Consider the following 12,291-nt stretch of genomic DNA (forward strand, 5'->3'; position numbering starts at 1 on the left):
TTTCCCAGTCACCCCCGTCCACAGACATTTTCCATACATATTTAACAAATTACCCGAACGTTCCATTTCAAGTAAAGAATGTCCAAGTTCTCCAAACAGTCCAGATATTTCAAGCTATATCCTAAACCAAATTCCAAGCCAGCAGAAGTCTGCCCAGTCTCCAGGGACTTACAGGCCTGTTTTTGACCTCAAAGTTTGGAAGAAGGGTCACGCAGGTCCAAAGCCCAGGGCAGAGAAAGCTCTAAGCTGCAAAAACCAGAGTTCATTCCTAAGTGTCTCACATGCAGGATTTCTCAGTTGGCCCCTAGGTCAACCCCCAGCCTATGATTTCATACCTTTAAATGCATCCTCAACTTATGATTGTAAAACTGTCTTTGTATATCCCTGTGGCCAGAGATTCTCCATCCATCTTTTCATTCTTGCTGGCTTCTCCTCCCTTCACCTGTTGATTCTCTTGCTCTGATCATGACAAGAAGAGTCTGACCACATGCCAAGGGTCATTCCCATCCCTCAGGACTCTTTTCACTCCCCCACATTTCTGAGTGCCCTTAAAGGCTAGCTAAGTAGTCAAATTTCCCCTCTTGTTCCTACAAACTGGCAATGAACTGTCAGACCAAGAGGACCCCTACTCTCAGGGTCCCGGAAAAGCCTATGGACACTGCAAACCCCATCCTCAGTGCTGGAACAGCCCTTGGAGCAGTGAGAACTCTGCTGCTGCTAAGTCGCTTCAGTCGTGTCCGACTCTGTGCGACCCCATAGACGGCAGCCCACCAGGCTCCGCCAAACTTTATTCATTATCTACTCCCACTCTATTGTTTTAATATGTTGTTAAACCAGCAATTTGTTTTCTATTTTAAAATAAATTTCTCAAGATCCCTAGCCTGATCCATAGTCATGGAACGGTACCGCCACCAGTGCTCTGGGCTAGCACAGAGCACTTATGCGAGTAAAGGCTAGGCCACCCCACATTAATTTCTGGGCTATTTACTGAGAGCCTACAGTGTCCTCTAGGCTCAGAAACCCATGCATTTTCCATGAGGATTCTGCAATCGAGACATAGGCTCTAAGTCCACCCTCATGACTATCCTCAAGGAGGCTTGGGGTTGGGGCACCAAAGCAGCCCATTACTTTTGCAATGAGGACCCTGCCAATGAGTCACACCAAAGGACACCTGGAATATAAGTCCCCTGGCCATAGGTCTCTCATCACCCCAAGGGCTCCGCTCCTGGCCCTACCTCTGCCCTCTGCTGATCTGAAAGTGACCTGGTCTGAATGGAGTTGGAAAGTTCTTCGGTCCCCTGGGTGCTGGGAAGAGACAGCCGCCAGCTGTCAGCCAGAGCCGGGCAGAGCACCTCCCTGCACCACCCGCACGACAAGCGAGTTGCTGCCATAGTCCCAGCAAGCAACAGAACTTGGACCATTATCCAGCGCCAGGCCCAGACTCCAGCTCCAGGCTCCAGCTGCCCACAATAATAAGAACCAAGGCACAAGACCTCAACCCACACAAGACTGGGCAGAAGGAGCAACACCTGGGGGTAAGGGAAAGGCCAAGGGTGTCCTGATAATTTCAAAGGAAAATGAGATCGGTCACAGCAGGATCTTATAGAGCCCAATAGTTGAGACTCAGGCTGGGGGAGGGGAGTCAAATAAAAGCTCCACCGCTTCTCACCTGTGTAACCTTCCCAAATTCTGTGCCTCAGTTTGCCCCTCTGTAAAATGTTGCTGATGGTAAATTAAAGGAGATGCAGTATATAACGCAATTAGCCCAGGGCCTGGCGTATAGTACACACAGGACAAATACTTGTTGAATATAAGCATGCTCCTGTTTACTAAGGCCCCACAGATTCTCGTTTCACTCTTATTCTGGCCCATTCTTACACTTTGCCCATTTTACAGGTGAGAAAATTGAGGCTAGGGGAAGGTAAAGGCATCAGCCCAAGGCTACAGAGATGGGAAGTGACAGGCACCCAGGTCAATCTGAACCTCAAACCAGGGAAAATAATGCCCTGGCCATTCCAAATGCTCTGGGCGGGTGGGTACAGCACCGGCTTGTAATGGTGGGGTTCTGTATCCCCTGGGCTTGGCGTGGCTCCTCGCTGACCCACCGGGGCCGGAGTCTGGGAAAAAGCCAGGCCAGTCCCCAATTTCCCAGTTTGTCCCAGAGGCCTCGCGTCCACATACGCCCCCTTCTTACCTCGTCCCAGGTTGTTAAAGGGCAGCGTTCAAAGCGGGGCTGTCCTTGCTCCCGAGAACCTGAGGGAGGAGGGGAGTTAAGAGACCAGACGGATCACTACCCAGGGAAAACCGGTCCGGCTGCCTTACCCTTCCCGAAGCGGGGACCCGGCCTCTAACCCCCTCCCTCGCCAGACAAAAGTTTCCCCTGTTCGGGAGTGGGGAGGGGGAGGGGGCATTCCTCGTGAGTGACATTATCCGTGACCTACAGCTGCCGCGCTGCCCTCGCCCGCACCCCGGCCTGCCCCTGGCCCCCGCGCGGTCCCCCACCCTTTGTCCTCCCACCCCCGCGCGCGGGGCCCCGCGGACGCAGCGAGCCCTGCCGGCGCCCGCCCGCACCAAACTTGAGCCGGCAGCCACTCGGGCCCCGCGCGGCCTGCACGCCCTGCTCGACTCGGGCCCCGCCGGCTCGGCGACAGGGGACTGGCCGGCCCCGGCCCTCCCAGCCTCTTACCTGCCTCGGCTGGGGCGCCACCCGGGGAAGGGGGCGCTCCTGGCGAGCGGCCGGACGCCTGGGTCCCCCGGGCCGAGCGCGCGCCGCGAGGCACTGGCCCGGGCCGGGGTTAACCCCTTCGCGGCCGCCTCCCGCCGCCCCCACCCCCGCCCCACGCCGCCGCCGCCGCCGCCCCGCCTTCCGCAGGCTCTCCACCCCCAGGCCCTCCCTCCCAGTGCCCAGCCCCCAGTCCCGGCCCCCGGCACTGCGCCGGGGCACCACTCAGCCTCCCCCTTCATCCTGCGGTGGGCGGTGGGGGGGGCCTCCCAGGAGACTTGAAGTTGGGGCGCGCCACCTCGCCCCCGGCGGGCCCGCGGAGCACAGAGGGGTGAACCCGCGCGCCAAGGGACCCCCCCCACGACTGCCTCCTCTTACACCCTCCGGCCCCGGCGCCTACCTCCCCGAATCTCGGCGGTGGAGGCGGGTTTCGATCCCGTGATGGAGCGTGGGTGCCGGCTGGAGATCGGCGCCGGAGGCCCGAGCGGCCGGCGGGCGTGCGGCGAGCACCCCGGGGCGGAGGCCGGGGCGGGACTGGGCGCTGCTATCGGGGCTGGATTTCTCGGCTTCCACCCGGATTCTCCCTCGGCTCTCCCGGCCGATTCGGTGCTGCTCGGCGACCACGTGACGCGGGCTGCCTTTGACCCCAGTCTCGGAGCGGGTAGGGGGCGGGGGCGGGGGCGGGAGGGGGTGTCAGATGCGGGACCCACGAGGGCCCGAGGCGGCTGCCGGGAGTCCCGGAGGCGGTGACCTCGAGGAAACAAAGCCCGAGTGAAGCCAACAAGTTATTAGGGGTCAAGGAGGGAACAGCACTGGGGGGTCGGAAAGGCTGCAGACAGACCGAGGGAGACAAAGACCCGCGCCCGCCGTGCTTCCAAGGGCCCTGGGAGCGGCCCGGCAGGCCCGAGGGGGCCTCGTGGTTCTGCCGCCACTAGACTTGTGACAGCCCTCCAGGGCCTCCTCTGAAGGCTCCCCAACAACCAGGTCTCTGCTGGAGTGACCCCTCCTGCGTGCGCAGTTCTTCCCCGCACCCCCTACCCCTTTGCCCTTACTCTCGAAAACCCCTTTATTCCCTTTATCGTGATTATCTTGTTCATTTACTGGTTTCATTGTTTATTAGAATGTCATCTCCCCCAACAAGTTGTTCCCAGCTGAATTCCCAGCGCCTGGCACATAAGAGACAGATGAAGAGATGGATGACATTGTTCGAATCTCTTCTCCCACTGAGCCTCAGTTTCCCACCTCCAGTGTTATTTCAAGGATCTCAAGGACCTGGAAAATTAGGCACGATTACAGTGGTCCTCCTCATTAAACAGATGAGAACCTTCAGGCCCAGAAAGACAAAATGATTTCTGGGAATCTCTTAAGTGGTTGAGAGCAGGAGCCTGCACACAGATGTGTTTGTTCCAGGTGGGGCTTTTTGCCATCCATGAGCCCTGTCTGTAAAATGAGGGGCTGGATCACTAGTTGATTGGTTGATTAGGAGCCATAAGGAGCTTGTTTAATGATGTAGATCACCAGGCCCCTACCCTACCCTACAGGTCTGACTCATGGGCCTGGAGTGAGACTAGAACAAATTTGGAAAGCAATAGATTCGTGGTTTCCTAAGGGCCTTCAGAGGCTCAAGATTACGTCACTGTAGGAGCAAAGCTTAAAAAAAATATATAGAACTATCATATGACCCAGCAATCCCACTACTGGGCATATACCCTGAGAAAACCATACCTGAAAAAGACACATGGCACCCCATTATTCGTTGCAACACTTTACAGTAGCTAGGACATAGAGGCAGCCTAGATGTCCACTGACAGATGAATGAATGAATATAGAAGCTGTGATACATACACACAGTGGAATGTTACTCAGCTTCAAGAATAATGCATCTGAGTCGGTACTGATGAGGTGGACGAACCTAGAGTCTATTTTACAGAGTAAAGTAAGTCAGAAAGAGAAAGACAAATATTGTATATTAACACATGTGTATGGAATCTAGAAAGACGGTACTGATGAACCTATCTGCAGGGCAGCAATGGAAACACACACACAGAGAACAGACTTGTGGACACGGTGTGGGAGGGACAGGGTGGGAAGAACTGAGAGAGAAGCACGGAAACATACACATTACCATGTGTAAAACAGCCAGTGAGAATTCGCTTTGTGACACAAGGAGCTCAACCCAGTGCTCTGTGACAACCTAGAGAGGTGGGATGCGGTAGAAGATGGGAAGTAGGTTCAGGAGGGAGGGGACAGATATATATATACCTGTGGCTGATTCACGTGGATGTGTGGCAGAAACCAGCACAATACTGCAAAGTGAATATCTTGCAATAAAACAAAAAATATAAGTGAAAAAAAAATGAGCAACCAAAGCAAAGCCAGGAGAGGTAGAAAAGTTAAGCGGGACACTTAAGAGTAAGACAGACTCACCCCAATTTCCCTAAAGAGTAACTTCCCTGTGCTGGTGGGGGGGTTGAGAAGGAGGAGGGATTTCAGTCAGCCCACTCATGTCTCAGAGAGGGAAAGACGCAAAGGCCTGAGCAAGGTATGCTGCTGGGGGGTGGGACCAGGCTCAAGATCAGTCATGTCCATGTGACAGCTTTAGATGGAGTACAGTCGGTAAGACTTAGCCTAGGGTTGGTGACCACAGGCCCAAACTGCAGGCCTTATTCAAAGACAGGCTTGTGACTTCCTAGGACATACTCCAGCCATGCCATCAGTTTAGCCAGGGAAATCAGCATCCACCAGCGAATTCTCTTTTATGATCCATGTTCCTGCAATCAACGATCTAAAGTCCCTGAATACTGTCTGGGTCTTGGGCAGGTTAAACAAGCCCCAGAATCTTATGCTCAAATCTGCTTTATAAGACCATTTTCATCCACATGAGGTCCTGCAGATGTCTTCCCTGTGTCAGGCCCTGTGTTCTTGGTAACAGATACAGGGTTGAAAGGACACAGATTTACACTCTCAAGAAGTGTCCGGGTGTGTTTGGAGATGATCTGCATGTCCCTCTCTATGTCCAGAGGCTTGCTGAACTGAGGGCCCAAGGCCCTCCAGCTCACTGTCACCCAGAAAGCCTGCAAAAAGGCCCCACCCAGGGAATCGGCCTCCCTGGGTCTAGGGTCTGGGTGGAACTGAGAACTTGCATTTCTAACCCATACCCTGGGAGATTCTGAGGGACACTGTCAAGATGCCCTGCTCCTCCATCCCCTCAGACCTAGGGCAAGTGCTGTGGCCCAGTAAGAGGGAAGCAGTCTCTGAGCAGGATCCAGAGAAACCGGAAGGGATCGGGGTGAGGAGATGGACATTCCCGGTATAAGGAACAACCTGTTACAGGCCACATGGAAAGCATTCAGGAAAAGCTGAGTGTTGCATGGACAGGGGTAGGGGGAAGGGGGAGGAAACAGGAAGGAAGGAATGAGCAAGAAAGCTGGAGAGGTGGATTGGGAGTGGTTTATGGGTGACCTGCTATGAGGGGTCCATTGAAGGGATGTTATCCTGAGGGCCAGCTGGAGTGAGAAGGCTGTAAGCAGGTGAAGGAGGTGATAAGAGACACGCTACAGGAGGCCAGTCAGGTCACGCAGCTATCCTCCTGCCTAAGCTGAGCGAGGGCCAGTGTCTCATCAATGGAGCTGAGGGGTTGGGGGGAGGGAAGCTGTGAAGCGGGGTAACTCCCCATCCCTGACAGTTCTTCCGACTCTTCTCAAGTCCTCAGAGTTACTGTTCACCAAGTTGGGCCCAAGGCCGTCCTGCTTAGCGTCAACCGGAAAGCCTGCAAAAAGGCCCCACCCAGGCCCCACCCAGGGAACTGGCCTCTCTGGGCCTGGGGTCTAGGTGGAGCTGAGGACTCCCATTTCTGCCCATACCCTGGGGGGTTCTGAGGAGGACTGTCGAGATGCCCTGCTCCTCCATCCCCTCAGGACCCACCCACATCTCCCGGAGCTTTGGGGACCTTCTGTGTTCTGATAACCCCCACTGCCCACACCCTCTCCTCAGTCCAACTGTTCCCCTCACTGACCACTCGACATGCTCCTGGGTTGTCCCAAGGTCCCCTTTATCCAACACCATAAATCAAAGCTGAACTTCCAAACCTGCATCTGCTCAAAGCTGCTTCTCCCACTCCTCCGTGGACATGTACAGTCCAGAAATCTGGCACAAGCTCCTTCTCCCCGCATTCCCTCCATGAGCCAGTTCCACTGGTCCTGCCTCCAGTTGCTTCTCTCTACCCAACCCCCTCCCGGCCTCTGTCCTCTTCATCGCTACTACTCCAGTGCAAGTCGCCATCTCGTCTGCCTTGGCCCATGATAACAGCCACCCCCAACTCTGCCTCCTCCAACGTAACCTCACCATGCTCCTTTCTTACTTAAAACCATCAATGGCTTCCCATTGGTCTCACGAAAAATCCCCCCACTTGTTGTCCAGCCTCATCTCCTGTCCTAAATGATATGCCTGGCCTTCCCCTTTACCTAACTCCTTGGTAAGTGTGTGGGTTAACTGGGTTTGAATTCTGGCTCTACAAGCTGTGTGCCCATGGGCCAGTTTTTCAACCTCTCTGTGTTCCTCTCTAAAATGAGATAATGGTAGTCTGCACTTCATAGGGCCACTGTGAGAATTAAATGAGTTAAACATGTAAAGAAGCCCTAAGAATGGTGCTTGTCACATGAAGTTGTTGTTGTTTAGTCCCGAACTCGTGTCCGATATCTTTTGCAACGCCATGGACTGTAACCCGCCAGGATTCTCTGTTCAGGGGATTTTTCAGACAAGAATACTGGGGTGGGTTGCCATTCCATTCTCCAGGGGGTCTTCCTGACCCAGGGATTGAACCTATGTCTCTTACACTGGCAGGTGTATTCTTTATTACTGAACCACCAGGGAAGCCCCTGTCACATAATAAGCTCTATTAAACCAGTCCATCCTAAAGGAAATCAGTCCTGTGTGTTCATTGAAAGGACTGATGTTGAAGCTGAAACTCCAATATTTTGGCCACCTGATGCGAAGAGCTGACTCATTTGAAAAGACCCTGATGTTGAGAAAGATTGAAGGCAGGAGGAGAAGGGGATGACAGAGGATGAGATGGTTAGATGGCATCACCAACTCAATGGACATGAGTTTGGGTAAACTCCAGGGGTGGGTAATGGACAGGGAGGCCTGGCGTGCTGCGGTTCATGGGGTTGCAAAGAGTTGGACATGACTGAGCGACTGAACTGAACTGAAAATGTTAGCTAAATGGTTAATTTTTATTTGGGGGACATCAGGCTAAACCTCACTTCCTCCTGAGGCTTTCCCTGTGCCCCTAACCGAGACCACTTTCAGGCCTACCTGTCATAGTTTCTCTTCATCACCTTTGTAGTTACTTGTGGGCTGCCTCTCTCTAGAATGCAAGCTGTGCGGGGGGAGGACCACATCTGTCTGAGACCCAGCTGAGCGCTGGACCCCCACACAGGGCAGGCTGACAACCAGCACATATTTGCTAACTAAACAAAATAAAAGTCAGCAGATTCATCACAAAGAATGTCTGCCTACAAAATGCCCTTTTACAGCATTTTGTACATTTTTTTTCCATTTGACATTGATTAGTACCTCTCCTAGAGTTTTCCTCACACCATCCTGGTGGGGGAGGGGAAGTAGAGGGACACAGAGATGAACAAGACAGATGTGGCCCGTGTCCTCAAGGAATGTACAGTCCACTGCAGAGACAAATATGTAAATGCATCTTAAGATATGACACACTATAACTGTGTTGTACTGGCCTGTAACAATTCTATTTCCCAGGAGATCTTTGGAACATGAAAGTGAAAAGTAACTAAAAACAGACACTTGCCTACTTTACCCCCACCACCAGTTTATAACAAGGTTTTCTGTAGAACAGGAAGGGGAGGTCCTGTCCCAAGGGCACTAAGGTCACCCCATCTTTCTCTGCCTGGAGACCTCCTATTCAGACATCAAGACCCCACTTAAGCAGCACCTCCTACAGGAAGTCTTCCTGCTTCTTCCAGGGCTCTCTGTATGGGACTTAGTCACAGCTCTAGTGATTTTCTGGGACAATGATGGGATTTGTCACAGAGGATCCAAATTTCATGTCATTTGCTTCTCTAAAAAAGTAAAAGGTAATTCAATGAATGTGTAACTACGTGTGATTTCATGTTTGGACTTCAGTGGAGGCAGAAAATAGCCTCTGTCTGACCATGTGACCTGATTTGTGGTTTGGAGAACATGGTCACCGTAATTACAGCATTGACCACATGCTGTAAGAGTTTCCTGTCTTTCTCTCTCTCTCTTTCCTACACACAGACACACACTTCTTCAAGTACGGGGGCTATTTGCTTTCTGTTAAACAAATGAAGGAAAAAATCTGTGAAATGGGCAGGTTATCAGATGGAAAATGGATATAAACTGTCCTGGAATGCAACAAAAGATGGTCAGAGGTGGGAGACAGGAGCAATTAACAGCACTTAATCATTTACTCTGGCACATGCTACCTGCTTTCCACTTGTTATTGAGCAGCCCAGAGAGCTGTAGCTCAAAGAGGTAAAACAACTGCCCCATGGTCTCCCAGGCAAGAGTGGCAGAGGATTCCACCCCTGTGCCAGGTCCACCCAACTCAAAGGCTACATTCTTACCATTTACCCCACCCCTCAGTGCCCAGGAGCAGAGTCCCCAGACTGTGCAGGACCACCTGGGTTCCGGGTCCTACTTCCTCACTTCCATGGGGTTCTCCAAACCCTTCCCTGTTGCACCCCCACTTTCATCTACGCTGCTGCTGCTGAAGAGCATCTGTAGCTGGTTTCCAAAGCAGTCCTGACCCTGGGGCCAGGTTTCCTGTTTCAGGCAGAGACCACCCAAGGATGTGTGTGCCGCTTTCCTCAGCGCATCCTTCACTCCCAGGAGCTGCCTGGGCCAAGGACTCGGCTAGCACAATCCGTGGCAGGTGCAGCACTTTCCCCGTGTTTTCTAAAGCATTTTCCCATTCTGTAAAGCAGTTTCTGGTGACTCCACAGTAGTCCTGACAGTTTTTCACAGTGGAGGATTTTTCACCCTATTTTAAAGAGGAGAAAATGGAGGTTTGGCCAACCTGTGGGAGATCCCCTCAGCTGTTCAAAGAGCTGAGCTGCAGCTGAATAGGATTTCAGGCCACCGGCCCGGAGTCTTCCAAGTCCTTAGAGGGTCAACTTGACCAAGAGAACAGGGATGGAGGGTAAAGATCTTCAGAATCTTCACACAGAGAAGATAATGGCTTCTGCAAACACATGTAAATCGGTTAATTTCCCTTTTTTACTGCGTTCATTGTGATGCACCAATTACAACCTGGCAAAAGAAAAACACTCACACCAGCACTTGTGGTCTCTAAACTGCAATAAATTGGTAAATAAATTGGTAACTGCAATAGGCTCAAAGTCCTCTGAGGGTGAGGCAGGGCCCAGTTCCAGCCTGCCGATCTCGGGGCAGAAGCCAAGGGTCGCAAGCAATCTGTTCTTTCGCGAACCTCTCCAGAGGGGCTCTGCACTGGTCTTGCCTTCACCCCCAGGCCATTTCTCATCCACTCCTCCACTATCTGGCTTCCATATTCTTCAGTCCGTTTCATTTGATCCCCAGGTGCTAAATACATTTTTTTAATTGAAGTAAAGTTGATTTACAATATTGTGTTAGTTTCAGATGTACAGAAAGTGACTGTTATATATATTTCCTCAGATTATATTCTACTGTAGGTTACTGTAAGATACTGAATATGATCCCCTGAGCTGTAAAGTTACTGCTACATATATTTTTCAAATTTTTTCAAAATTCTCCAAGCCAGACTTCAACAATACGTGAACCGAGAACTTCCAGATGTTCAAACTGGATGTAGAAGAGGCAGAGGAACCAGAGATCAAATTGTCAACATCTGTTGGATCACAGAAAAAGCAAGAGAATTCCAGGAAAACTTCTGCTTCATTGACTATGCTAAAGCCTTTGACTGTGTGGATCACAACAAACTGAGGAAAATTCTTCAAGAGATGGGAATACCAGACCACCTTACCTGCCTCCTGAGAATCCTGTATACAGGTCAAGAAGCAACAGTTAGAACTGGACATGGAACAGCAACTGGTTCCAAAGTGGGAAAGGAGTACGTCAAGGCTGTATATTGTCACTGTGCTTATTTAACATATTCAGAGTACATCATGCGAAATACAGAGCTGGATGAAGCACAAGCTGGAATCAAGATTGTTGGGAGAAATATCAATAACCTCCAATATGTAGATGACACCATCCTCATGGCAGAAAGCGAAGAAGAACTAAAGAGCCTCTTGAGGAAAGTAAAAGAGGAGAGTGAAAAAGCTGGCATCCGGTCCCATCACTTCATGGCAAACAGATGGGAAAGAATGGAAACGGTGACAGATTTTATTTTGGGGGGCTCTAAAATCACTGCAGATGGTGACTGCAGCCATAAAATTAAAAGACATTTGCTCTTTGGAAGAAAAGTTATGCCAAACCTAGACAGCATATTAAAAAGCAGAGACATTACTTTGCCGACAAAGGTCTGTCTAGTCAAAGCTATGGTTTTTCCGCTAGTCATGTATGGACGTGAGAGTTGGATCATAGAGAAGGCTGAGCACCAAAGAATTGATCCTTTTGAACTGTGGTGTTGGAGAAGACTCTTGATGGACAGCAAGATCAAACCAGTCAACCCTAAAGGAAGTCAGTCCTGAATATTCACTGGAAGGACAGATGCTGAAGCTGAAGCTTAAATACTTTGGGCCACCTGATGAGAAGAGCTGACATCTTAGAAAAGACCAGGATGCTGGCAAAGACTGAAGGCAGGAGGAGAAGGGGATGATAGAGGATGAGATGATTGGATGGCATCACTGACTCAATGGACATGAGTTTGAGCAAGCTCTAAAGATGGTGAAGGACAGGGAAGCCTGGCGTGCTGCAGTTCAGGGGGTTGCAAAGAGTCGGACACGACTGAGCAATTGAACAACATATATTTTATGTATAGTAGTGTATATCTGTTAATCCTATACACCTAATTTATTCCTCCCCCACCTTACTCTGTGGTAACCATAAATTTGTTTTATCTGTGAGTCTTTGTTTTATTATTTAGATTTATTTGTATTATTTTTTTCGATTTCACATATAAATGATAACATGGCATTTGTCTTTCCCTTTCTGACTTTTTTCACTTAGTAGGACAACCTCTAGGTCCATCCATGTTGCTGCAAATAGCATTATTTTGTTCTTTTTTTATGGCTGAGTAATATTCAACAGTTCATATATACCACATTTTCTTTATGCCAGCATCTGTTGATGGACACATGCTGCTTCCATGTCTTGGCTATTGTAAATAGTACTGCTATGAACATTGGTGTGCATGTTTCTTAGTTTAGAGTTTTCATTTTTTCCCAGATGTACACCTAGGAGTGAGATCACTGGATCATATGGAAACTTTAGGTTTTTAAGGAACATCTATACTGTTTTCCCGGAGAAGGCAATGGCAAGCCACTCCAGTACTCTTGCCTAGAAAATCCCATGGATGGAGAAGCCTGGTAGGCTGCAGTCCGTGGGGTCGCTAAGGGTCGGACACGACTGAGCGA

General features: G+C 50.7%; 1 protein-coding gene across 2 annotated transcripts in view; it reads right to left on the bottom strand.

The window, feature by feature from the left end:
• Nucleotides 1-12,291, bottom strand: part of NDST1 (N-deacetylase and N-sulfotransferase 1) — a 130,155-nt gene that overhangs the window by 89,520 nt on the left and 28,344 nt on the right. Inside the window, exons 2-4 of one of the 2 annotated variants that reach the window (XM_055431347.2) lie at nucleotides 9,792-9,956; nucleotides 3,123-3,473; nucleotides 2,195-2,253 (exon numbers count right to left, since the gene is read on the bottom strand). The gene's annotated coding sequence lies outside the window, so the exon portion shown is untranslated. Of the gene's footprint in view, nucleotides 1-2,194; nucleotides 2,254-2,686; nucleotides 2,833-3,122; nucleotides 3,474-9,791; nucleotides 9,957-12,291 lie in introns of those variants that run through there. The other variant, XM_055431348.2, reaches the window with a different exon arrangement.

Source organism: Moschus berezovskii, chromosome 8, assembly GCF_049115385.1.
Source record: "Moschus berezovskii isolate FMDL1 chromosome 8, NW_MosBer_1.0, whole genome shotgun sequence".
Classification (NCBI taxonomy): domain Eukaryota; kingdom Metazoa; phylum Chordata; class Mammalia; order Artiodactyla; family Moschidae; genus Moschus; species Moschus berezovskii.